This window comes from Anas acuta, chromosome 2 (genome assembly GCF_963932015.1).
Source record: "Anas acuta chromosome 2, bAnaAcu1.1, whole genome shotgun sequence".
NCBI classification, from domain to species: domain Eukaryota; kingdom Metazoa; phylum Chordata; class Aves; order Anseriformes; family Anatidae; genus Anas; species Anas acuta.
The window spans coordinates 15,027,974-15,055,379 of NC_088980.1; the positions used below are offsets into that span (position 1 = coordinate 15,027,974).

The 27,406-nt window shown below is 39.7% G+C and overlaps 1 long non-coding RNA gene across 2 annotated transcripts in view; it reads left to right on the forward strand.

Annotated features, from left to right (window-relative positions):
• LOC137852159 (uncharacterized) overlaps positions 1-26,130 on the forward strand; it is a 45,463-nt gene extending 19,333 nt beyond the window's left edge. The window contains exons 1-3 of one of the 2 annotated variants that reach the window (XR_011093684.1): positions 9,932-13,900; positions 21,549-21,693; positions 23,975-26,129. This is a non-coding gene — a long non-coding RNA (uncharacterized lncRNA). Of the gene's footprint in view, positions 1-9,931; positions 13,901-21,548; positions 21,694-23,974 lie in introns of those variants that run through there. The other variant, XR_011093685.1, reaches the window with a different exon arrangement.
• The last annotated feature ends 1,276 nt before the right edge of the window (positions 26,131-27,406 follow it).

Genomic DNA, 27,406 nt, shown 5'->3' on the forward strand with positions numbered 1-27,406 from the left:
CTATGGCAATAATACCTTCTGCTTCTAGAATAGCAGCTATTCAAAATGGATTCTAGGATATTCCTGTCTTATGACTTGGTCCCATAACCCAGGCTGTCAATTTGAAAGGGCCCCCTCGCCAATGAATAACATATATACTTACCTATACAGAGCTAAGCTAGTTAAAAAGAAAGAAAGTGAAAATGACTACAAAAATTAAGGTTAAATGTCTGTCTAGGTCAGTCAGCATGTCACCAACAATGGCAAACGGCTTATGGCCAGTAGGGATGAAAATGTCAGTCAAAGGTGAGTATATGGTGACATTCTGTATTGTGTTCCACTTTTCATCAATCTGCAGGTCAGGGCACTTCAGAATCAGAAGAGGTTTCTTGTTTTGGATGGACCTTGATGTTGCTTACTAAGCACTTTCCTAAAAACTTCTTTAAGCCCAGAAATATCTCCTATCAACAACAGCCTACAAATATGCGTTCCATAGTTTTAACTATGCTTTATAAAAGCTGTCTGATCTCACTGTGCTTATGCAAGACTGAGTCCCTTTGCACACACATTGTAAATCACATTCTTGATCTGCAAATGTGAGGAGTGCAAAGAGCTCCATTTAATCTTAAGGAACCCTGGCTAATGATCTGGGTTGGTGAAGAATTCACAGCAAGTGTTATTTCTGTAGAAGGTCTTTTGAGAAACAAAACCCCCAAGGGTTAAAAGAAAGCAACTTTATGGGGATACTCTGCTCATCACCAGCGAGCTTACATTTACAGATGGTTAACAGGGCTCCAAATTCACATGATGCAAAAGCAGAAAGGTCTCTTTGGGCCTCTCTCTTTCCCTGTATCTACCACCTAGGCAGGACTTTATAAGGTTCAGAGGATTTGGGAACATGAAAACTTACTCAGAGTCACTATGGACACCTGTTTGGAGAGCACTAAAGAAGAGGCAGCTGCTCCTGCATCATCTCCTAATGCCAGTCAGCACCACAGGAACGTACCTGGTGAGAGTGCCATAACTACAGAGTTATGTACTACTCTCATTTCCCCAAGGACATTTCTAGCCTGTGCAGCCTCTGCAAAGACTGGGACAATAGTTGCTGCACAACCTCTGAGGAAATTCAGTAGTGGTGTTTGGGAAGGTTGTGGTTGCTTTCCACAACCACAACTTCCAATGTCTGAATTTCAGCTGCTGACTCAGTGCCCAAGCTTTTCTACAAGATGAAGCGAGGCTTACTTCAACTTTTGTGTTCAATAGATCTTGTTCAAGGTGCCCCATATAGGCTCATAAAATGGTGGGGCACATTGTGAATCATCTCCATCTATGTACATGAGATGTTGCATTTTGGACTACATTCAGTGCCTTGAGGCTAAGGGGCAGGAAGGAATTATGACAGGCTGACTCAGGCTCGGAGTGGTCTGTGTGCAGTCAGCTTTGCCCTGAGTTATATGAGACCTGGTTGCTGTGAATGTGCTGCATTTTCAGGCATGTCAAAATTTGTGAAAAAAATGACTTTGTGGGAATGTTTGTGTAGTAGCATATTTGATATGATCCGGTACGATATTTTCATTCCACTAAAATATGTGTGTACTTTTATATTTTGCAGTATTTGATCAGTGTTGGAAACAGCCAATTGAGCCACCAATTAGGTTTACTTTAAAAAGTGCAACCAAAATCATAAAGCCAAACACGGCAGAATTACAAGCAAACCAGCCAGTTTCTCTCTTCTGCTAAGGACCTTTGCAGCAAGCTGTTTTACAGTACCTATTCTTCCTCATAACTGTATCCTTTTTCTCCAGGGGATCATTTTAAGCTTTAGAAACCACCAAAGTCATCCTAAAGCCATTTTTCCTAAGGCAGTATTTAAATGGAAAAGAATCCTCTTCTCTTGATTTAGAGTGTGTAAAATGCTATCCTGATCCTAGCAGCCTGAAACCTGCAGCCCTCATTCTTTCCCAAAACTCTTGCATCTGCAAAGAGACCCACTGAATGCAGAAAGGCAGTGCATGAGCTTAGCAGTGTGCCCATGTGTTTTCCATTATAAGAAGGGGCCTAAGAAGCCATTTTCCTTGCACTTTCCAGAGGAACCTCCCTTTTAGTAAAGAGTGCTTAATCTGTTGGGATGAAAATTACAACCAACTGAAAATCCACCCAGAATCTTGAGACAATCCCAAACTGAGCATTTTCAGACACTGAATCTTTTCAGTTACTTTATATATATATAGTTTTTTTATCTATCTGTGATGGCCTTCCCTGTCTCCTGGTTTCTTCCCATAAAAAAATCAGGATTGCCAGCATACCACAAGTGATCCTGTGCTTCAAATATTTCCTGCCTGTTGGGAAGTAGTAAACATGATGGGAGAGAAAAATTGTCCCTGGGAGATTTTCAACCTAATTTTGCGGACTTAAGATATCTGATTGTCCTGGGAACTCTGTGCTTGCAGCTCCCATTAACTTCAGTAACAGGTGCATGAATATTTCTAATGCCCATAGGTTCACATATTTGTAGGAGGACGCAGATAAGGTTTAGATAAGCATATAGCAATTCTCAGGCTAAACAAAGCAGAACTCATTGCAGTTCACCTATTGCTACTTGTTGTTAGACATAAAATAAGCAGGTGATGAGAATGTACGAAGCTGATCTAAGAGAAAAACAGAGGATGGTTTTCACTTCCAAATGCATAATGACCACTGTGTAGGACATGGTGTGCTCTTTGTAAAAACCCTTAGTGCAATTTCTTCACTCAGTTTCTTAAAGTTTGGGAGGGAAAAAAAAAAAAAAAGGAATGAAGGTCATTGACTTTATCCTCTGTTTTACAAGATTTATTTGCTTAATCCAAGCCACTTTTCTCATTCCCTCACCTCTTTTTTTGGTTCTTGTAGGGAAGGTATCCCTATCCAACAGTAAACTTGCTGTGATTCAGAAGAAAGGAAGCCCACAAGTCTCAAAAAGTACATGACTCACTCTTCCAAGGAGACCTCTTGCTACTAACGTAGTGCAGTGGTTTTAAAACAACGCTGATGAGTAGGATGGTGGCACAAGTTTTCTCTAAAAGTTCATTTTCTCCTTTGCTGCTGGTCACAAAAAAAAAAAAAAAAAAAAAAAAAATCATACTTAGTTTGCTTCTGATGGCTTCCATTGCGTAAATAATTGTGAAGTGACAATTCATCATGCCTTAGCCCTGCACAGGAGATGTACATATGTGTCACTTCCCCAGTGCCCTCAGCTCAGGGAGAGCCATCCCCAAAGCTGGCTGCAGACTCACCCACTGATGCAGCCTGTGAGTTGCACACCCATGTCAGGGAAATGTTGTTTAGCAGCAGCTGCAGTGCAGCAGACACACTAACTGAGATGACTATATTTAACTTAAGGAGTTGTCAGCAAGAGTCTGTCTGAGTGGGATGCGTTTAGTCTTTTTTTCCCCTTTTTCTCCAGTAGGGAAGAACATGTGATGCTTGTGTCCGTCTCCTCTTCGACTTGCTGGTTTTCATCCTTTGGCATGCCAGGATGAAAAGTGCATGTCCTTAATATTTCTGGGAGAAAAACATTACAGATTCTTTCCTACTGAGAATTGCAGATTCAAGATTTGATTCGTAAAGTGAGCATTACAACCCTGCCTATATACCCAGATTAATCCAAGGGGACCCTAGTCATGTAGCAACCATTTATTTCTTGCATGTTAAATGATCTGAGAAGTACTTTTTTTTTTTTTTTTTTTTTTTTAGTTGTGTTTGGCTCCTTGCTATTTAGTCAGTTGTTTTCCTTTTATCACCGAAGAAAGTCTTAAGAAGGATAAGAAGGATTATTGTAAAAAATGCCTGATAACAGTACTGGAGCTGATAAAGGGAGTTAGTCTGAGAAGCTGGTTTTGATAGATGCAAAGCTAATATTTAAGTACCTTTGATTAAACAAAACAAATAAACAAACAAAAATCCCTGCAACATGCCTGAGTATTGGATAAGTAAGAGTCAAATTTTTATTCTTTGTTTTGATTCTTTTTATCTCTGGTGATTTTTTTCTTTTTTACCTCCTTAAAAGTGTTGATATCCAGTAATGATATTTTAATGCAAAACTGGATAGGCCAATCAGAATGATAAAATAGGACAACGAGATAAAATGCTTCAAAAAGAGACATTATTTTAATATTTGTGTTTTTGATCTGGATCTAGGCTAGTGTCTTACCGGATTCCTTTTTTATCTGTTCATTTCCTGAGTCTCCTTCCCGCTTCATTAAGACATTCTTTAATTTGCATTAAGCAACTAGAATTGGGCATTAAGGATCATATAATAAAGGTGTCTTTAGAGTTGGGCAGTTCATGTACTTGCTCATAAGTCTTACATTGCCAATTTTATCTGAACTCTATGAGATAATGGTGAGATATTACTTAGTTTAAAATAAATAGGAAATCATAACATGGGCCATGCTTCTGTGGCTCTGAAAGACATGTAAGAGGTTTTTTTGCTTTTCTGATATAAAAGTGTTCTTTTGATTTATTAGATTTTCTTGCCCTTTAACTTCAGATGTATCTTGAATGTCAAGCTTGATTTTTTCGTGTTTTAGTCATGTGCATTCATTTAGTGAGCTCAAATAATTTTCCTGCCTTTCTGGTTAAATTATGCCTTTTTAAAAGGTGTCCTTTAGACAAATAGCAGTCTTAGTTAACAAGAACCAAAATTTACAGACTAGTACTTTTTTTTTTCCTCTGAAATCTGATTGCCATGCTCCTGACTTTTTCTGAGTTGAATTTTTTATAAATTTTAGAGAGGAAGTGTAGATACTGATAGTACATATAAGTGTTTTTTGTTTCATTTTGTTTTTGTTTTTGTTTTTGGTATGTACTGATGGTTAGTGGATGGACTATGAGTTGAAATCAATTGTTCTTACAGCAGCTTCGGAACACTAGTAACCCAGTGGCTAGATCTGTTGCAGATACTCTGTTTTACATTTCAAAGCACAAATGTGGTAATTCCCCTCAGTGAAGGATTGGGGAGAGTGAGTGAACATTCAAGTACTAAGTTTGTCCATTTGATGCAAAGTACAAAACAGCTATGGAATATATAATTAAAAGTAAGCTGGAAATTAACGTTTCAATGAGCCAGAAATATCCTGATTTCATTTTACTATGCTGAAAACAAGTAATAGCTGTGGCCGTGACCTTACCAACAACAGTGAGAATCTAATGATGGGGAATCCCTGTTGAAGAAAGATCCCTGGATGTTGCACATCTGCTGAACCTCCCACAGATGTGGCCCTGCTGGCTGGACCACTGCAGCAATTTGTCTACATTAACAGTAGATGAGTAGATGAGAAATCACAGTGGTATAACATGTTAGATTGAGAAACAACAGGTAGTTGAGAGATAGCTGGTGTAGGGTAAAAACAGTTGTTTTTTTTTTTTGTTTTTTTTTATGGCAGGAAAATCTTTCTAAATTACTATTTATTTATCTATTTTTTGGCAATTCCTGCCTATAAAAGTTTTAGTAATTTGCCTTATGCCCTTGTTTTACCCCATAAAATGGATCTTTCACAGGACAATATCTTCAGCAATGCATATGGGTCTCCTTTTTGGGCCAATACTGGCAGCAGGTTCATGTGGTTACAGCATACTTCTGAAAAAAACAAAACTCTGGCTTTGCAATACATACGATAGTTTACTGTTGTTGTCAAGAACAACAGAAATATAAATCTACATTTAAATTAAATCCCACAAATGTTATGGTTCTTTGACAGTTGTTTCGGTGTTTTTGTGAAGGTTGTAATTTCCAAGTTAGCTTAAATATGAGTATTTTTCAATGTATTTAAAAAATAAGATATAACAGCCATTGATAAGGAAAGCAGTGATGAATCCTGGCATTAGAACCACTGGCACCACATTTATGCTTTTCTGTACAATGCATTACACCTCTCAGAAACACTCAGCTCTGCCCAAGGACAGTGCAGCAAAGAATTAAAATTCAAGCACTAGAGGCAGTCTCTTTCTTCCTTGCTGAATAAATGAAGGAAAACAGAGAAGAAGGAAAAATACAGAAAACAAAGCAATGGATGATTCTGCCAAGATTCACACCAAATATTGCAATGCTTATTCAATACGGGTTTAACGTTTCGTGTTTGAAAACCATAGTGTCTGTGAAAATGCATAGTACAATATCCTAATTCAGACTGGTGGTTACTACTGGCTGCACTGGGATTGCACAGAGTGCCACTCAGAATGGGGCCCGGACTCCCTGTGTTTGACACACAAATGCATTTGGGTAGCTGGTTACATGCGGGATTTGCCTTGCCTACGTATACTTCAGAGAACGTAGGCTTGCCAGATTTTAGCCTTTGTGTCTCATTTGCAAAATAAATGGTTTGCTTAAGAATTTTCTAAAAAAGATAGAGAATAAATGGTCTCTCTGCCATAAATGGAAGACAGAAGAATCCCATCTGAGTACGTACGACTAAAGCAGAGCGAATAAATCAATACATGCAGCATTCTACAGGGAAAGCAGAGTCAGCTGAAAGGTGATGTTTCACGAGGGCTAAATCATTTCTCCCCGCCCATCTGTGGGGATGCCAGAGGAGGGAGAGCAGGGAGTGCCCCCAGGGCTGGGGGTAGCAGAGGGAAGTGAAAAGGGAATAACCAGCAGGAAGGCGAGGGCAGGATTGCTGGAGGGGCTGGGAGAGGCAGAGCAGCAAACCTGCCCCCCAGCACCCTAGCGCCTTGCCGTGCCCTGCAGCCAGGGCATCGCCGCTTTGGCAGGGGGCCCTGCGCCTCCCTCCCCAAAAGTGCCTCTGCCTTCTGTGAGGCTCGACTGAGCCTCAACTGTCCTGAGGCGGTGGTGTTTTCCTGGAAAAACACATCTTTATTGCTTTACAAATTCATTATAACAAGGGACTCATGTTCAGACTGAAGGACACACTTATTATCGTCCTGTGGTTTTCAATTAATAAGTTCACAGCTAACAGTTTTTAAGTACAGTGAATCATGCAAATTTCCATATCACAGCAGCTAATTTATTTGTTTATTGGGGAATAGCAGGCGCCACATGAATCTGTTTTTGAAATGAATTCCAAGTAAGGCAGACAATTTTGGTCCGAGCTGTAGGAGGGGGGAGCAGGAGGGACCAGCAGGATAATGTAACGCAGCCTCTGCGCAGCGCAGGGTGTCTAACGCGGGATATGAACGTGAAATGAGCAGCAGCACAGACCTAATATACAGGGGACTGATCCTGAAGCCCAGCCCTCCCTGACTGGTGGATTTCTGGCCAGAACCAACGTGAGTGTATCTCCAGGTCAGAATGATAAAATCCAGGTGCTTTCGGTATACAATTGCCGATGACTTCATTCTGTCTTCCACGTACAGTTCCAGCTTTTGTTCCCCAGGCAGTTTTCAATGCTGGTTGCAAACACAAGGATCATTAAGTTACAAGCTGGATTTATTTACCGTTTGCAGTTAGATCTGAGAGTAGTTGTCTGTTATACCAGATTTTAATTTCAAGCCTGTCTGATGGGCATATAAGATGTGTTCTTACCTGTTCTTGCAACTTTGCACAATTATGTTTTGGACTCTGTTCTGCCCCTAAGAGCTCAGAGGAAGACTCAGGCAAAAAAAGATGTAGCAGAGTGGCGTGCCAGAGGTTTGCAGGGCACAGGAATGTTGTGACTCGAGGTGTTGCTGCTGCAGAGCTCAGGCATGGGCTTGACACCTGCAGGTAGCTTTGCAGAAAGCGCGTTGATCTGTGGCCATCACTAGAGGTTTGCTGGATTCCAGAAGCACAGAGGCTCTTCTTTATGTGGATGGCTTTCATTCAGCATTCATACAAATAATCTTCTGCAACCCATGGGCCTGCTCTTGGATTGAAGCTGCCACTGTGCTTTTGGCCTGCTCTTTGTGGGGAGGGAAACTGGGTAGAGATGGTGGTGACTTTTTCCAAGGAAGCAATGCCTTAGGCAAGGGGCTAGGCTCCACATTTGTCAAACTAAATTTTTGGTACCTGAGACCTAAGCTATATCATTGATGAAGGGAGGTTAAGAGGTTATCTATCAGCTATGATCTGGTGTCCTGACTTCAGGTTTGGCTATTGATGCAGTGATGGAGGACTGAGCTCCAAATGGTGATTTGGTGAGATGTCAAAAGCAAGGGGATGGTTCTGCACCAGTAGTGCTCTTCCTGCAGGTGGTAGGTCACAGGATCACCTTTCTCAGCTCTCTAACCAGTCATCTTTCTTTTACTTTTTTTTTAATCAAGCTGAGATATGGGCTAAACATGTCCACAACCTGTGCACTTTGGCTGCTGTATGAAACGGAACTAGTCTGTCTTATTGTAGTCATTTCCACAAATTATATCCCTTAAATGCTTATACAATGAGGCTATAATTTAAACCATAATTTAAATGTAAAAGTGACAGGGGGCCTAAGCAGGCTATCTAAGGGAGGGTATGACTGATGTACATGATGTTTGAAAGGAGATGAAAGAGTCACTGATACAGAGAAGCCCATTCCAGATAATGGCAGCAGAAGAGGAAATGGTTCCTGCAACATGAGAGATGAAAGTGGAAAAGGGAAACACTTATGTAACTGTGAGAAGGAATTTGTCTGGTTGTGACTGAAAAAAGAAAAGATGCTGAAAAGAAATAACATCATGAAAATGGAGAAAAAAAAATAATATTTTTTAATAGGGAAATAGACCATTGGTCAGAAGCAGGCAACAACTTCAGCAGAGTGATAACACTCAAAAATTTCCCAATGCCTTTTTTCATGCAGGATGGATATTCACATCAAATGCTGAGATTTAATTAAAAGCATACTCAACTGAAGAAATCTTCTGTCCTCTATACGTATTTTTTTTTCTTCATGTTTTTCATTTTCTCTAACTATCCAGAATGGAGAAAAGGCATAGTTCCTGCAATACAAGGAACATGACTTGAATTTGATGGTTCCTTTTACAACCCATAAAACTCATATGGCTAATAAAGAGCATTTCTGACCTTTCACATTAAGATCACTCTGACTGCTTCCCACATATTCAGCCCATGTGTCTTCCTCTGGATCTGTACTTCTTCTCATCAGGGGAAAAAACAAACAAACAAACAAAAACAAACAAACAAACAAACAAACAAAAAAAAACATAAATAGGTGACAAAAAAGTGGCTGTTTAAATGGCAGAAGGCAGCAAAATACTCAAATATTGTCTTCAAAAATAATTGACATTTTGCTGTTTACAAGAATAAAAAATCAGATAATCTGATGTCTTCACTCAGTGAAGATGAATCCAGAGCATCATGGCAGATAGAATCTAGAATACCCCAAAAGCTAACATCAACATATTTTCACAAGCACAAGGTTGCTGTAGCATCGCTTTTGTCAGGAAAATTTGTTCCTTTTAAACACAATGGAGCACTTAACAGGTCCCCAACTCAGACCATGTTTCTCCAACAAAATTTCACATGTTTTTAATAAGAAATAAATAGGTAGCAGGAAAAAAAATATTTTTGTTGTGAATTAAATGATCTCACTGAAGTACACTGAGTGCAAATTCTGGCCACAAACATGCTTAATATGTAAATAGTTCTGTTTGTAATCAAAGCCTTCAGAAATTCAGTTTCTGGAAGCAAAGAAGTCATACAAGCTTCAGCACTTGGGCTGACCCACTGAAATCAGTGGAGGTACCTTTGCCAAGGTGGACTTTGACCCGTGGATTCACAATGAACAAAAATTATTTCTTGAAGAGTTGTTTAAATAACTAAGTAACAACAGGCTCCCATGGGATAAGAGAGCATGAAAAAAAGAGAGAAGGGGAATGAAGCAATCAGAAGGGAGAAAGGATGGGAAAAAAAAAAAAAAAGGCTAGAAATGATCTAGAGGATAAATAAAAGCAAAGGACATGCTTAAAGCACAGGAGAAGAAAATGACAGACAAAAGAAGCAGGACTAATGACAGAGAGAGAGTGGAAAATTAAAAGAAAAAAAAAAAAGAAAAAGGCTTAAAATAAGAGTGGGTACTCAGAATGCTGAAAAGAGAGATAGAAACAATAGTAAGAGGGGAAGAGAAGAAAGACTGGCATGAGGCCTTGGTGGCACTGTGAGGAGAGAGGCTAGAAAAAAGCCTCAGCACAACAATAGAGGGATGAGAGACAGAGGCGCGAGGGGGGCAGCACAGATTAAATGAGAACCAAATGTAACCGTAACAAAGGTTCCGAGATGTAGGCAATGAAAACATCTTAACAGGGAAATGTTTTTTTGTATGTGTGTGTGCACGTGTGTGTATTTTCACATACTCGAAAAGATTCTTTCTCTCCGCCAAGAAACACTCCCTCCCTGCTCTCCCCATCCACCAGCTCCCCCTCCACCCCCCCAACCCAGAACAGCTCAGTCTCAAAAGCAAAGGCAAGGAACACTCAATGTCACTCTGGACTTCAATTATTATTTCTTTTTCTTTTCCTTTCCTTTCTCAATTTTCAAACAAGCACCTCCGTGGAGGCTGCCCCTCCTTAAAATCCATTTTTAAAATTCTCTCTTGCTGTGATGGCTGCAAAAGATGTGACAATTGGCAGGCTGCTGCTGTGCTGAAACTAGTGTTTGTTGTGCTGACCAGTTTTCTAGCTGTTTCCTCATAATTCTTAGATGGCTTTTCATACCCGTTTATTGTCTTTCCTCTTGGAGTGGAAGCACTTTAAGATGGGGCTGTCTCTGTACCTGTGCAGCAGCCAGTGAAGGGCAATATTAACAAAGGTTCTCCTGTGATTTTTGCAAGTCACTTTTGAAAATTTCTTCCTGTTCCTGAGGGATTCAAAAATGGCCTTTTTCTTGGTTGAAAATAAGCATTTAGATGCATTCCTGTTTACACATGCCACAGCAGAGCTCCCACAGAAGCCTCCAGACCTGAAGGAAAGTCATAGCAGCACCTACACGGACTGAAGGCTATGGCTCCGGTGATGCTGGTGCAGTGGGGTGGCAGGGACTGTGTAGCATGGACTTGTCATGCAAAACCCTGCAAGCTCCCTTCTCACTTTCCCATGACGCGCTGTTGCAGGTGAGTGTCTTTGTGCACAGTCCCTCAGGGTGGGCTTGTCTTGGCCCAGTCACCCACAGAGCACAGCAAGAGCCAAGAGAGCATGAGGTAGAGAAGCAAAAAGTGTTTGTGTTTATTGTGTGTTGTGTGCTTGGGGAAGTAGTCAATCCTGGTTCCTTTGTGCCCTTGAGAAGGGTGCAGGAGGACTCCCTTGAATGTGGGCCTTCTCTGGAGAGAATTAGATTATTGTCCTCTCCAACCCAGGTGGCTGTCCCCTGTCACACTGCTTTGATCTGCTCTTGACTACCATTTTGTTCCTGGTGCCCGGGACAGCAGATACCTCACGACCATATGACAGGAATGCATCTATACTGCTCAAACATCTGATGGAAAAGACATCTGTTGATCCTGCTGGAGAATGAGTGGCTTTATGAAGCACATGTAGGGCAGTTGCTCAGTTCTCTTCTGTAAAACAGCACAGAAAGATGGCAACACCTTCCAGTACCTGCTGCTCAGACAGGTGGTACAAGAGCCCCTAAATCTGTGTGCAGCGGTATAGGGATATATGGAAGATGTACCTTAAATATTGACTGTCACTGATATTTCTTGTCAATTTCTCTTCAAAAACAGCTGCTGCCAGACTCAAACTGGTCATTTGGGACAAGAAGGAGAACATGGGAGAGGAATAAAATGCAATTATTTACAGTGTAACCAAGCAGTTTTTACACAGAGGGTGATATAAAAGTGAGGGAAGCAACAGAAGTGAGGAACAGTTGCTATCTTAATAGAAGAGGAGCTTCCTGCAGCTTCCTGGTTCCTTAGATTTTTATTTTAATACTTTTGTACCAAGACCAAGCAAAAGAAACTCCTCAACTACTAAGTGCAACTTATGGGGCAAAGTGGGGAACTGCTGTGAGTACTGTGCTTCAGAGCCAGTGCTCCTAAGGTACTACTCAGGTACTGTTCAACATACAGGTTGAAATAGGCTTAAGTTGTAAAGTTTGGATAAAAAACTGCAGATAATTCCAAATTTCTGTAAACCTATTTGTGCATATGTTATGTGGAGGTTGCAAGAATGAAGTTCTGCAAATGAATCTGAATTTCCCAAAGGTCTGGACTGTACTTTCATGCCAAGAAATCGCATTATTGAGTTTTTAAACAAATGATCATTAATGATGATCTTAATGATCATTGACATTGTTCTTGTAGAGGAGTCAGGGAAATGTCACGCAGTGCAATCCTTGCTGCTAAAGGGTTAAACTCTTTCTTGGCTGGGGCAGCTTGCTGACATAGCTAAGAGAAAAAAGCTATAGGTCAGCGAGTGAGATTGCCCTTCCTTTAGAAGAACTGCCCAGACAGTCCAGAAAGATTACAATAAGTGTGTAGAGACTAAGCTAGGAATTAGAGACTAGGGAGTGCTGATTTCAATTCTTTTATGTGCAGTCTTTGGGCTAAAATCCAGGGAGTTGAATTAGCATAAACTGTTCCAGTAACCCCGAGGATATATTACTCAGCCCCACCTAGCTGGAGGGCTTGAGCACCACCATACCTGGAACTGCTGACACTCGGACAGGAAGCTGACAGATAAAAAGATAGATTGGTCTGATCGGGTAAGCAGAGGCATGGCTAAACGATTTACACAGGGCCAAAGAGAATGCAGAAGGGAAGAAGACATTGAAAGAAATCTAAAGATTATTAATATTCTTCTCTCATTGAGGCTTTCTCTTGTTCTCCAGCTCTGAGATAAAAGCAGGTGGTGAAGGCAATGCTGAACATGTTCAGCACATTCAGCTGAACACAATTCACAGAAATGGAGTTGCATTTCAGTCAATGCACAGGTAGGTTGTATCAAAAAAAATAAAATCTGGATAATGTGAGACATGATCCTACTGTTGGCCCATTAAAAGGGTTTGGAGCCTTGGAACAACAGCAATAGAGAGGGTCCTCAATCTACTACTTCTCTGGGTGGAGCAGAAGCAGAAGAAAATGTGGATGCTCGACAGTTGTCAACTGTAGATACTAGAGCTGATAATTTACCAGCAGCAGTATCTCCAAATTAGCATCCTAAGTGTTTGGAGATGCCAGACAGCCAATGGCAGCCAGATTTACAACTGATAAGCTCGCTGTTTGAGCTCACAAGTACCCAGCGCCCCATGTCAGCTGGCTGGCACCTGTTCTCACACAAATAATACAACTAGTGTATTACACTCTGCAACAGCAGTTGACAATGTGACCATGAGTAGCACCATGTTTAATTACAGTCATACTTCACCTTCTGGAATTAAACAGTGGGAAATACCAACTGTGAATTCATCAAGAAGAGATTTGGTTAGGAGAAGAGGGGAGTGGCTGTGCATTGGTTTAAAACTAAAGTCACAGATGGAGCTGGTAAGGCAGAGGCCTGGAAGTGTCTGTAAGAAGCTGAACGGGGAATCTGAAAGCAATTCCTTAAACTTCTGCCAGCTGAAGAAGAAGACAGTGCAAAGCCCTAATTAGAAGTCTGGTGAGAAATCTTTCTGGGGAAAACCACCTGCAGGCAGATTGCTTTCAAATGTGGTCTTGCAAATCACTCTGAAACCAAGGGAGCCAGCCTTAGCCATAGTGCTTATAATACACGGAGACAAGGACCATCTCCCCTCCATGCTGACCTGTGCTCCAATGCAATTACCTCTGCAGCTGATTGTACAAGCCTCTTCCTCACAAGTGGGAGCTATTTTCATAGACCTCATTGTTTTAGACAGTTTTAGAAATGATGGTCTGTTTCTAATGTAAGAGAGCCCTGACAGTGGTATCCCTGCTAATGGACTGTAATTACAGGATTGATCCCACTTCCCTGCCAATATGAACCCTTCTGTGCTTTCTAAGGCAACAACAACAGCATAAATCAATGGTCTGCCACAGCAAGCTTCAGTGGATTCAGGGTGAGTAGACCTTCCTCTATACACAGTAAAGCTTGCTAAATGGGGACAACACACACCTGATTAGCATAGTATCATTAACTTATCTCCATGGACATGTGGAGGACTGTCCTTGTACTGTACTTCATTTAACAGCTGGCAAGAAACTGATCATTTTCAACATAGGTCTTTACACTTAAGAGTGGCATTATCTGTGTTAGAAGAAGCAACAGGATCTGCAGAAGACATAGAACAAATGTTGAACAAGATTCTCCCCTTGGGGGAGAATGATCTTTTTCTTCCGAGAAGACATGGCACAGACATGTTATTGGATAGAAGCAGGGAAACTATCAGAACACAGACATTGACTTTACAGTCTCTCATGGATCAAGCAAGGAAAGTCATGTTAATAAAGCGAAACACTTGTTTATGGAGCAATAAAGACTTTTTTGGTATATTCATGAAAAATGATAGCTACTTCATATTTTTGTATTTGAAAGTGAGACATCTGTTATGTAACATTACTAAAATTAAACTTGTAAAGGATAACAGATCTGATTCACCCTATGTGTTTTGACAGGAACCATTAAATCTGTTGCACAAAAGACTTGGTCCTGTTTTGAGCAAAGTTTCAGCTATGCCTGTTCCTGACCATACAATATACTGATGTAGGTTCTGACCCTGAAAAACAGATTTGGTCTCCTTGTTTGACTTCAGACCTTCCTGGTCACTACAGGCTTGTCAGGTAATCTTGACTCTTACTTGAAACCAGCTTCTGTCCCTGGACTTGCTTTGCCCACATTGGTGGGGTGCTGCAGGTCTAGGCTACTGAGAGCCATGCCCTGCTTGCATTGCTGCTGTTCTCAGCTCCTGACTTGCCTTCCTTTACTGAGCAGTCCACTCTCTCATTCCCTGACATCTAGGGTCTTTTTTTTTTCTGTGTGGTCACTTCTGTGTACCCAGCAAAGACACCTAGATGCAGTAATTCTCATGTCATTAACAGCAGTGTCCTTAACGTGATGGGGTCCTGTAGCAAGCTTATGCAGAATACAATTCTTTTATAGTCTTTTAAAGTCAGACCTGCTACTCAGTAACTTAGTTGGATCCAATAACACCCAATGTCTTTGTCAGACTCGAATGTTCTGAACGTCCTAAAGTATGATCTGTAAGGGAACGACAAAATAGTATGTGCTTCTAATGAATCAAGAATCTGTGTGTGCTGTCATGTGAATCAAACTGATGAGTTAGTGCAGTGGTTCAATTAAATTCAGAGGGAAATGATCAAGTGATTTATGTAAACCAATTGCTTCAACCAGAAGATATTGCTGCTTATTAACAGAGAGAATAGTTTCATCAGGGTTTCCCCTTTTTGGCATCCTATGTGGTCCACATCCAATGAAAAAATGTCTGAGGAGACAGGAAAACAATGCCCCTGCCATCATGAAGTATACCCAGAAACTAAAATGTTGGCTAAGGAATTTATGAGACTTTGCACAACATCATGTCTACTGGGTCCAGATAAAAGTAAGAACAAACAGATCAAAATGGGGCCAGAGAAAGAAAATGTGAGTCTGGAACTGAATCTTGGTGTTAGTGTCCAGCTGGCCACATTATTAGACAGATGGCAGGTTCAATATCAAGCCCTTGGAAGGGTCATCCCAGCAAATTACAAGATCTGCCAACTGGATATGGAAAAAGAAGAAAAAAAGACAAAAAGCCAGATCTATCATGTCCATCTGTTGGGCAGACAGACAGCCAGAGAAGGAGTTCTCATAGTCCCATGTATGTATGGTCCAGGACTGGACCTAAGTGATAATTCCTCAGAGTACAGATTATACCAAACAGATATCTGATCTTTGTACAATACAAAATGATGACTTGTCTTGTAGACATGTTCCAGGCTATCTTTTTCTAGATCTATTGTATGAAGTATCTCCTATCTTCTAGTACTCATTTCCATACTCCCATTTGGTTGTCCAATATCCTTTGTGAGGGCACATAAGGACTGGCAACAGAAGAACTGTAGAAAAACAAAGCATTTGGCACAGGGTCATTGATCTTAGTGCTAGCCCAAAGTAGCAGTGGAAAATTCTGCAATGGCCTCCCAGAGATATGCATTTGAGTTAAATTGTTCCCCATGCTGGGCATAGGACAAGCATGGTACTTGTCCCTAAAACTGACCTACCAAACTTTAGGTAGATATCCATTCATCAGGTAATCCTCTAAGAAAGCTTTCTTTTTCAATCAATATTTCTCTGTCCTGAGGACTGTTGTCCATTATACAAAACACAGCAGCAATATTTCAAAGAAAAATTCTTACAACCTCACAGAGATTACATGGGACTTTAAATAATGGTGTGAATTGGAAATAACATCTGGAGAGGAGAGCCCATTGGAATACACTATGGAAATTTTGTTCTAAGCAGTAGATCCTTCAAATAAGTGACTAGAGGATATAGTACCAGCAATACCAATTAGGACCATGACATCACTGCAAACTTGCCATTGAAGGTTGCTTAATCTTTGTGGCCAAGTGAGAACTATTGTGCAGCTATTAAATGATTTTTTTTATGCTGAACTTGATGCATCTTTTGTGGATCTAACCTAGACATCTTTTGTTTGGAGCACAAAGGTTTAGTATATTGAGCCTTGAGTTTTTAGATGGCACGTTTAAAACCTTAACTATTTTATACACGATAGCACTGTTACAGGAACATGAGGAAAAAGAATATAAAATGTTGTATTCAAGCCCCAAAGCTCAACGTGGTAATGAAGGTCGCCTCCAATGTTCAAAGGTACATTGAGACACTGAAATACTTTTTTTAACAGTAACATTTTATTTTGTTTTACTTGCCACAGCTAGTAGCTTGGAAATTAGGATACTGTCACTAACTTACAATCATTTTATTTCATGGTGCAGTGTTGCCCTCAATGACAGAGAATATTTGCACCCTGTATTTTGTTCAGGATGGGATTTTGGGTAACAGGAAACTTTAATCAGGAAATTAGTTTCTAATACACGCTTCATATCTGAACTAAAACACTGATGTGGATGCACCTGTAGCCAACTGATACAGCACAGTTCATGTCTACCTAACCTCTCTCTCACTCTGTCTAACTCCCAGGCAGGGTAAATGTATCTACATGGAGAAATGGGAACAGTCTCTAGCCCATGCTGAATGCTGAGTCATGCCCACTACTTGTCTGAGAGAATGTTGGATTGTCTGATCCAAAGACATGTCACGTACCATATTAGTAGTTTTACAGTATGGATAGTGTGTGCCAGTGCTTGGGGCATGCCCTAATCGTACTCAGTTTACTGACATAGGTGTAGCGGTAGCATCCCAGAAAAAGGGTAGGGGTATGAGGATATAGAGAGGCAAACCAGATTCAATTACCAGCTGCTGAAGCCTACATAGATGAGTGGTTTGTATTTCATGGGGCTAGAAACTTTTAACATTTTAAGAGATTATGGTCATCCAGATCTGGCACAAAGGAGTAGAAAGAATGATTTTTATGGAGGTCTAGCATAATAACTGGAAATTTGAATAGGGAAGTAATGGAGATCCCATGGCAAACCTTTAACTTTCCTCTGCTTTTTCTGAGCTGCGAGGGGAAAAGCTGACAAAGGCAGACTCCGAATGAAAGAGAGTTGGTACTCAATTAAAGGTGCTTTATGATCTGCACTGCACACTGCTGCATCTGTAATATGAAGCATCTTACATGCACGTTGTTAACATGCACTTGCTAGGGACCCAAGGGTCAAATACATAACAGGAAGACTGGGGCGGGGGGGGGGGGGGGGGGGGGGAGAGGAGCAACACAGTTTGTGAAATAAACAGCAATGAACTGAAGATTTTTAAAACACTCAGTAAGTGTATGATTTTTATAAGGCTCATGAAGGCATCACAGACACTATTTCTCAGCTTTCCACATTTTCACATTCATTATGATTTCCTGAGATTTCTGAGAATTGTTGGGCTTCTTAAGAAGTGAATGAAAGTGGTGGCAGTGGCACAGTTTCTCAGAGAGGACAAAGAAACATGGGTTGATGTGCTAGTATCACAGCAAGCTAAGATAGACACCAACCAAATTAGGAGAAACAGAGCTGGGGCTGTGCCTCCTGAGCAGGGGAACAGTTGCAGACTTGGACAAAGAAGCATTTCTACACCACACAAAGGATCCCCCCACTGCTTGAGTCAGCAATAGCAATGCTAACTTGTCTCATCCAGAAGAAATTTTCATCACTCTTGACTCAGTGAAATCCTTCAGGAGACAATATTTATCCAAGCAGTATCTTAGTGTCACTAGGCAGAGCAGCAACACAGCAGCATCCATGTAATTGAAGCCACAGCATGTCATTGCATGTAGTGAAAGCAGCTCCAGACAAGGTTACCAGATCTGTGGAAGCAAGGCCCATATGAGATATAGTGGCCATTAACTTTCCTTGTCTTTATCCTTTTCATTATGTTTGACAGCAGCAGGCAGCAAAGAGGTTTTGCCACGATGCAATATCCAGAGTCAAAATGTGTGACAAAATTGTACTCAGTAGGCAAGGTCCCATTTACAGTTTGAGTTTGGGGATGGTCTTATCTGTTTTCCTTTATGCACAGAGAGAGTGATTAAAGACTCATTTTCATTTCCTTTTATACCGTACTGTTATAATCCAGATAATTTCAGTATCCTTAATCAACATTTGGAGGAGTAAACAATGCTATGCTAGTAACAGTCTTGTGCCGTAAACATTTCTTAAGTCATGCAACAAGGCCACAAGGAGGGTAAATATCAGATTGTCCCACTTTTATAGAGAGAGAAATGGAAAAAGAGACTGGTAAAGTGACTGATCTATGATTATAATAGCATGTGTCGGGCTGGGGATTCCCAGCTGTCCTGTATTTAAAAACCAGAGAGTTCTGCATGAAAATCTACTATGTGAATTAGTGTATAGATTTTAGCATGAAGAAAAAAAATCCAGTTTATGGAAAGATTTACTGCTATTCAATGAAGGATGATTGTTTTGGTAACAAGGCAGTGGATGACTAGAGAAAAAGATGAACAAGTTACCACTCATTACCTGTTCCACAAGGAAAAAGCAAAGATGATGAACAAGCTTGTTAACAGATATGACACCCCAAGCAACCATGAAGCACTTGCTGAAACAGTTGGGATTTTAGTGCCAAACATCTTGATCTTATCACTATCACATTACATGGCTAAATAATACAGAAGTGAATGTGATGTGTTCCCTCCAGTGACAATGTTATCCCATAAATGGAAAAGTGTGGAAAAAGGAATGTGCTATATAAGCATAAAATATAGATGTAGGCCTTAATTTCCACTAAAATCAATGAGCCTGGCCAGTGCTTTGCACTTGTGTAGCACATTCCATCTTCCCTATATTATTGGCTCACCAATTAGAAAAATTAAAAAGCCAAGATAGGGCGAGCAGCTGCAATGTTCAACAAACAACACAGAGTGCAGCACCTCAAGAAAATAAATCATATTATCCATAAAAGGAAAAAATGATAGCAAACTTAAATGCCTAAGATATGTGACTAGTCCATTACCTTTATCTCATATTCTTCCAGTTTACTTATCGCTCAATAAGCATGGCACTCCTAACAAATGTAATTTGAGTCTGCATACAGGTCTCATCTTAAAAAACTGGGCAAGAGATCTATTTTTGACCTCCTGTAATGTTATGATTTACCTTTCTAAATTATATTCTTTTTTGCCTGAAGTGTTGAAGACATGACATTTTTTTCCTTTTCTTGTTTTGTTTTGAATGCCACTATGACTCAGCTTGCCTGTAATCACAAAACAATGGGAACATGACAGTTTCTGGCAGAGCACATGAGACATTTTATCACTATAACAGACACTCAAGATGGTATGATTGCAAGGGGAAAAATATGTCGGGTCAAATTAAAATACAGACCAGACAAGAAAAATTAGCATCAAACCTATATTTCAGACACCATGCAATGAAGTTTCATTACATGTGTATACATAAACAGTACGAGCCACAGGAGCAGGATACAAAACAAGGAAGAGAGTGCTCTCTTCTTCCACAAAGCCAGATATCCTCCTACAAGTGCCTGCAGGAAAGACATGCTAGCCAGTGCAAGCACCTGACCTGTGCTTGCTGCTGTACAGGTCAAGGCAGCACTAGGGATCCTGTACCTCTAAACAGTGGGGACCAAGTCTTGATCCTGTTCTCAATGACTGTTGATTTTACAGTATAGTCACAGTCAAATGTTCAAACTGCCAGGTAGGTATCCATCCCAGCCCCACCAAGCCTGCCTGTTGAGGCTTGTTAACAGATATGACACTGAGCCACTGGGGCTGCCCTGGGTAAGCCTAGGCAGGTTTGTTGGTTTGTGGGGTTCATGCTCATGCTGGATGCATTGGATACAGGCAGGGCTGGACATGTCCAACAGCTGGGAGTCTGAACTCGGTCACTGTGTGGCCCCACTGAGGCTGGTCGACAGTCCAATTAAAGCCAACAGTGAGGAAAGGAAGATCACAGTCATGGTACTTTTATCTATTTTACAATTTCATTCTTCTGATACAACAGACATGGCCAAGAGATCTCAGTGTTCCAGCTAGTGACTGGGATCTGGACATACAGAACAAAATGGAGAGTCAGAACTAATTCTATGTACACCTGAACCTTTTGGAGATCCTTCTGTCATAAGTGTTTTCCCTAAGTTCCAGAGATCCCTGAGTTTATGTGGTTCTAATGACAGATGAGGTACAGTTGGGTCTGAACTACAAACCCAGGATTTTTTGTGTGGATGCTTCTGAGAAAATATGATTAAAATGTTATGAAAATATAAATGGTCTCTACACATCCTGATTCTTGTCAGAATCAGTATCTAGCCAGTTGGAAGATATTTAGATGTTATTCTGACCTTGTTGCCTACCAGAACTGTCAGAAAGCCTGCTCTTACAGGAAAAAAAAAAAAAAAAAAAGAAAGAAAAAAAACTATTCCAGATATCCAAGTCATGCAGACTTTTTGGGGCAAAAGAGCTCTCAAATCAAAGCTTTGTTAAGACAAAACTCTCCTTGGCCTCTATGAACTTTGAATAAACTTAAAAGTAGATCATGGATATCACATTACTTCAAATACTTTATTTTCTGCATAAATCCAGCCTACAATGTCAATGAAGGAAAAAGACCTAATTATTATCTGGGCAATGACTGCCTTATCCACTGGGGAAGAATGCCACACATTCCTCCTGTTCTTTCCTACTTTGATTCTTAGGAGACAAAATATTTGGTTTCATTTTTCCTTTAGTAGATAATATGCCAACATTAGCTGATATGAGGCTGTCACCCGCTCACTCTTTATAAGTAAATTACTACAAGCTTACTGTTTAATCTTGCTGATTGGCAAGTCTAAGAAATATATATCTGTAAAGGGACCTGAGCTGTTAATCAGTGCGCCAGCATCAAATTAAAAAATGTTCTCTGTCATGCAGACGATTGGCTGGCTAAAGCAAATAAGACAGAAGTCCAAGAAGCTGCTGTGCCTTTTTCTGTGAAGTGAACAAACTCTTTCATGTCATGTATTTCTATGCAACAGAATCTAAGCAGAACACCCAGGGAAACCACACAAGAAAGGCAGATGTTTGGACTAACTTCTAATCACTACTTTTTGATTGACAGTTTGGTTGGCTTTGTGTAGCTGCTGAGGAGACCTGCATGGGAAGTGGGACCTTTCCCAGGAATTGTGAGGCCACCTGCGACTTTAAACCTTCCTTCCTTCTACAAGTTAAATGGTACCATGAGGATTCCAGTACTAGGAATGCTGGTATGTCTGATCCCTCTGCTTGAGTTCAGGGAAATGGTTTTAAATGGGTTAGAGATTGAGCTCATGCAGTAAATCACATGCAAGATGTTGTTGAATTATTTCATGCAAATATTTAAAAATCAATTACCCGTATTCTTCCTTGAGTTCTGTAGCTGGTCAGTCGGTTGCCAATTTAGGTTGCTATTGCTGGCCCAGGAGCCTGCAATATATCGACCACTACGTGGAAGTTGGTATATTTTGAATAAATTAGGTCTAAAGAGAATAAAACATTGCAGATTGCTTTTTAGCCCAGACATTCCTAAAAGACATATTCAGGGAAGTGGTAATTCAAGAATAACTGGATAGGAAATTGCCCAATCAATGTAGTTTGATGTTTACATATAATTTCACAATATGTTATTATGCTAACCACTTGATTGGCATATATTTATATTGTCATGCTTTCCAAGCACTCAGGAAATGTGGACCTAAGGAAGGGGTGATTTCTTTGGGAGATGAAATAGTTGTCAAATACAAAGAATACTGATTGCTGCTCCACTTTGCTTACCATTTCTGCCATCCTTAACAGAGAAATAAAATGGCAAAGCCCAGTGCAGCTGACAGGTCACAGATGAAGAACAACATTTTCTGAATCCAAGAGAGTTCAGCATCTTTGTGCTTATGGCTTTTTACCATTTTGACCATAATGTGCTTCCAAAATCTGTTGCAAAACTTTCAGCCCTAACCTGCTTTTCACACCATCATACAGCGTGGAGTTGAGTCTATGTTGACTCCGGTATGTCTACATTTTAATATAGTTTCCATTAAGCCCATGCAATAGTGCTTTCTCCTTGCAAAGGAAGGGTTTTCATTCTAAATAAGCAAGCAAACATTTCATATTGGTCCTTGCTTATCACAGTTAGTCCTGTCTTATAAATAACATTAATAGTTCAATAGCTTTTGTACTTTTGCCACACTACCACTTAGTCAGTTTCCATCAATCACATGCTGAAATAAATCTCTGATAGAATCAAATTAAGTGCTCTGTGAACAGTTTACATCACTTCCCGAGCTTGGTCCCTGAACAAGGACTCTCCAGTGCCTATTGAATATTTACTTCATGCTACCCACTGCACAATACATTCTATTGCTCTTATCCAGAATCCCCATCCTTAATGAGTCTTTTAGCATGTAGAAGGGAAAGGTTTATAAATAACTACACTATCAGAAAACACCCTCAAGCACTTCCTTTTGCAGTATTTACTAACAGCTTTTCTATGTTATTTTTTATTATTTATCTTGAGTTTAAAATCAGACTTTTTTGTGTCACGTTCAATATTCTACGGGAAAATATATATAGCAGATCTTGTCTCGCCAACTGCCATTCACAAATTGCCTGTAAGATGCAAAGCAAAGTGACATGTAGCCCAGAAAGTCATTATATGCTATGATAGATCCAATTGTGTCTGTCCCTAATGGATTCTTATATAAGTTCTGCCCTTAAGGTTACTTCCATGAAAAGCAACATTCAAGAAACTAGTCCCCATTCTGGAAATGGCTGCATGGACATATCTCTCAACAGGTGGTTCCTGCTCTTTGTCCCTGAATTCAAAGTAACCCCTGAAGAACAACTCTTGGCTGACTATTGTGATAATTAGGAAAAGAATAATATCTCTAAACATATTCAGAATAAATGAACCTAAATGTGGCACGAGTAAGCTTAACTAAAAGTGTTGCACTACTCTCCTTCTGCCTTTGATTATGAGAAGGAATTGGTGTTAAAAATCCCATCCATATGAAGAACTAGGAATCTGTCCATCATTCTAGAGTAAGTCCAAAACCAATTTAGAAAAAAAGGCTATAACCTGCAGTTCCCATTTCTCCCATTATAAAACCTACAGATTAAAGACATTCCTTGGAGAAGAATTGCTGCCACTGTTGATTAATTTGACTGTTCATATTTTTGAAGTAATTGTCTAAAGAGTTAAAAAAAAAAAGGCAAAACAAAACAAAAAACTCCTATGTTTAGAATGAGCGCTTGTATTTATTTCTATCTTACAAAATATTAAATAGTCTTAAATACAAAATGATCTCTCCTTTCATTCTTCTAGCAGCATTTACCTGTTGGTTTTACCCGTATACAGCATTTACCTGTATACGCCTACTCATTTAAGGTGGAAGAAATATCTGCTTCTGCTTGTTTTATATATATATAAATATTTAATTTTATTTATATATTATATAACATTATATAAATATATATATATATATATTTGTTTTTCCCTTTATTCCTTTTCCACAGGTTTCTGTCAGATCAGAACTGGAAAGAATTACCATAGATTCATAGAATCCGGGTTATGTTATTTCTGTTGTTGTAGAAGATATGTCATCTGATGGGTCAAATTCATAATAATTTTCAGATTAATCAGATTTTTTCTCTGATTTTGCAAATAATCGTAATCATAGCAAGTATTATGAAGATTATAAGTGGAAAATCTCCCTCTTTATCAATAAAGTCATTGGTTTCTTGCAGAAATTGAAATGAAAATCTTTGGTGAATACAGTAGAATTATGTACAAATGCATTTTATCTTATTTTACTTTATTTTTGGTTTTAATTCTGTAGAAAAATCTTTCACATTTAAAAGCATATTTGCTAGAAAAAGGAAACCTGAGGTGAAGTTTTTCCTGAAGAACATGGACATGGAATTTTTTCAACTTTATTCTTCTCAGAAAGTGTTTTCATGTTAATATGCAAAAGGACTCAATTTTGTGCTTTTACAACACATTTTCAAAGTAATATGTTCATTTAAAAACAGGTACATTTTGTTAAGAAATGCTTGGATTTAATCTTTTTACACATATAAACATTTTTAGGTTTTATACAAATAAGGACTCTTAATGTAGCTTTATGTTTACTTGATATTATTCTGCACAGTTCTATATGAGAACTTGCCAAAAAGTGTTTATAGATAAATTTTGCTTGATACAATGTAGGATCTTCAGTTTCATGTCCATTACTGCAATGTATATGTGATTCAGGTGTGCAACTTCATTGTACAATATACTTTGCTATTTCACAGTGATGAATGGAATAGGATGGTGGCACAAACTTTTAACAAAGTTCAGAGACCGCAATAAAGGTGGATCTAAAAGCTTCTGTCAAAACCATTTAAATCACTGAAGGACCTAGGCATTACTCTTCCTTTGCAACTGCAGTAAAGTCCACTAAGATGTCAACTCACAGTGATGGGAAGGTCCTTATTCTCCACCTCAATAGTACTAAAGAAGCTAATGTTTATTTATTTATTTATTTATTTTGTAAATAAGTCCACATGCAGCGGAACCATAAAACATCATTTTGCTCCTTCCAAAAGTACTACCATGTAATGTCTGTAGCTTTGGTTTTTATTTAATTTTGTGATTAAAGTTTTTATTGATTTCCCTGCAGTGTAGAATATATCAATATTTTTGGTTTCAAAGGAGCATTCAGTAGCACAGAAACACAGGACTCAACATAGAAGCAGGTGCTTTATTTTAAATTTATGAAACCTCCATAGCAAATTCCCCGAGCATGCTGCCAGCAATACCTTTCAATTGTGCAACTCAGCCTCTCTTGTTGAACCAAGTCCCTTTGGTGCCTCCCAGTTTGCAGGCTTGTGTTTTTTAACTAGAAAAAGGCTTGTTTAGGAGTCAGTAGGAACTAATATTGTTATATAAAAAGCTTTTAAGCCATCAAGTGAATTCCATTAAAGTTACTGTAAATCATGTGTGCTTATCCCTTCTCTGCCATTGGCAAGTTATGGCATGCTGCCTGGGAGATTGTGCCTGGGAGAGGAGGTGAGAGGTCCTTCTGTCAGAACCTATAGGGATGAGTATGCCTTGCACTTCTTCTGAAGAATTATAGCCTGGGCACATCATGAACGATGACACCAAAGTCTTGGTCACTGGTAGACACACACCTATAAATTCTATGATGTTTTACACCTGTGATAAATTCCATTAGCTCACGTTTACAGGACTTCAGACAAAGCCATTGTCCAATTTCCATGTGTTCTCCCTCTAGAGCTCAGCTGTTGTATAGTAACATGTTTTGAAAATGAACACACCAACAACCTTGTATGGGGAAATCATTACAACTCACTCATCTCTGAGTGCATGTACACAACTCCTGGCATGTCATGAGGAGACCAGGTCATGGAGGATGAGTGAACTAATAAATAACATAGGTAGAAAACCCTTTCACAGAAAATACAACCCAAATCCCCTACAATACTTGCGAACTTTATTGAATAAACAGAGAAAAGGACAAAGAAGAAATAAATAGTACAAATTAATAAACATTTATTTATAATAATTATTATGTTAAACTGTTTAATTTATAGAAATTAAATAAATAAAAATGGAGCAGAATTTACCTGAATGAACACATGAGATCATTGATGTGGTTTCTTTGGACAGGAAGGAGGCTGCCTAATAGCCTCCTTGACAAGCCTCTGTCTGATCAGTTCCCGTTTCCACTTTAGAGACATTCTACATCTAAGTGGTTTGTAAAGGGTTAATCAATTATTAATGATGTCTGAATACATAATAGACACAAGGGGCCATGCCACAGCTGGATGTAAGTGTTCTGGCATACAGTACTATTGGTAGTGATGAACCATGGATAAAGCAACCTGTTGACACGTTAGACTGCTTACAACCTTATTAAACATCTATGAACAGCTAGGAAAGGTGTTAGCAAACCTTTGAATGTATTTTGCAAGTAAATCCTCAGTAGAACATGTAATCCTTTTCCCTTTCATTTTATCAGTCCATTGCTTTTAATCTCTAAATCAGAGCAGAGCATAAGGCAAGGTGGCAGAGGTGTATGTGCACAAACAACAAAGAGAGAGCGAATGTTTGGAGGGCTGAAGCAAGCCTTCTGTGGCCTTCGCTGGGAGAGGAGACGGACTGGGATGGCTTCTCTTCAGTAAAAACAACATGCTGAAAGAATTCCATAAACACAGATGAACTTTGTTTTACTACAAGGGTGGCCATTCCTCTTGGCGCTATGAGCCACATGCCTGAATCTTTGTGTGGCTGAGGGCCATGAGACACATACCTCGGGGACCCAAAGGGAAGGAAGGGGACCTCCAGGAGAGTTTTAGAGGCAGGAAACACCAGCTGCTCCCCAGGGCCCTGCTGAGGACTTGGTGGTGTGCAGTGGCTGTTATGCTGAGTTTCCCAGTGACCCCCCCTCAATGGCAATTTTGGCTGGCTCTGCTGCCAGGGCTCTGGCTTGCTCAGTAGAGTGCAGCTCACACACCACCTCCCTGCACAGTCGCTTTGCCACATTTTGCCTAGGTTTAGCCCCAGGACAAGTACCACATTTCAGCTGCTTGCCAGCCTCAAACCACCACTATTCTACAAGAACAAAAATGAAAAATAACCTGGAGAAAGGGAAAAGTGTGTTTATTTTGCTAACCATAGCTGTTATCTCATGCTGTCTTTGTTATTTCATCCCATCTGTCTATTTCTTATTGTGTGTAGATTAGGTGAACTCTTGAGCAATAATCCTGTTTTCACAATGAGATTATCCCAATTCCTAAACAAATTGATAAAAAAAGTCTGCACATCCTTGTATCTTACAAAATCTAAGAGGGAACCACATTTACCTGACTGACCACTGCACTGCACTACTCAGTTCTCCAGTCTTGACAAAAACCATTAAACTCCTTGGGAATTTTGTCCCA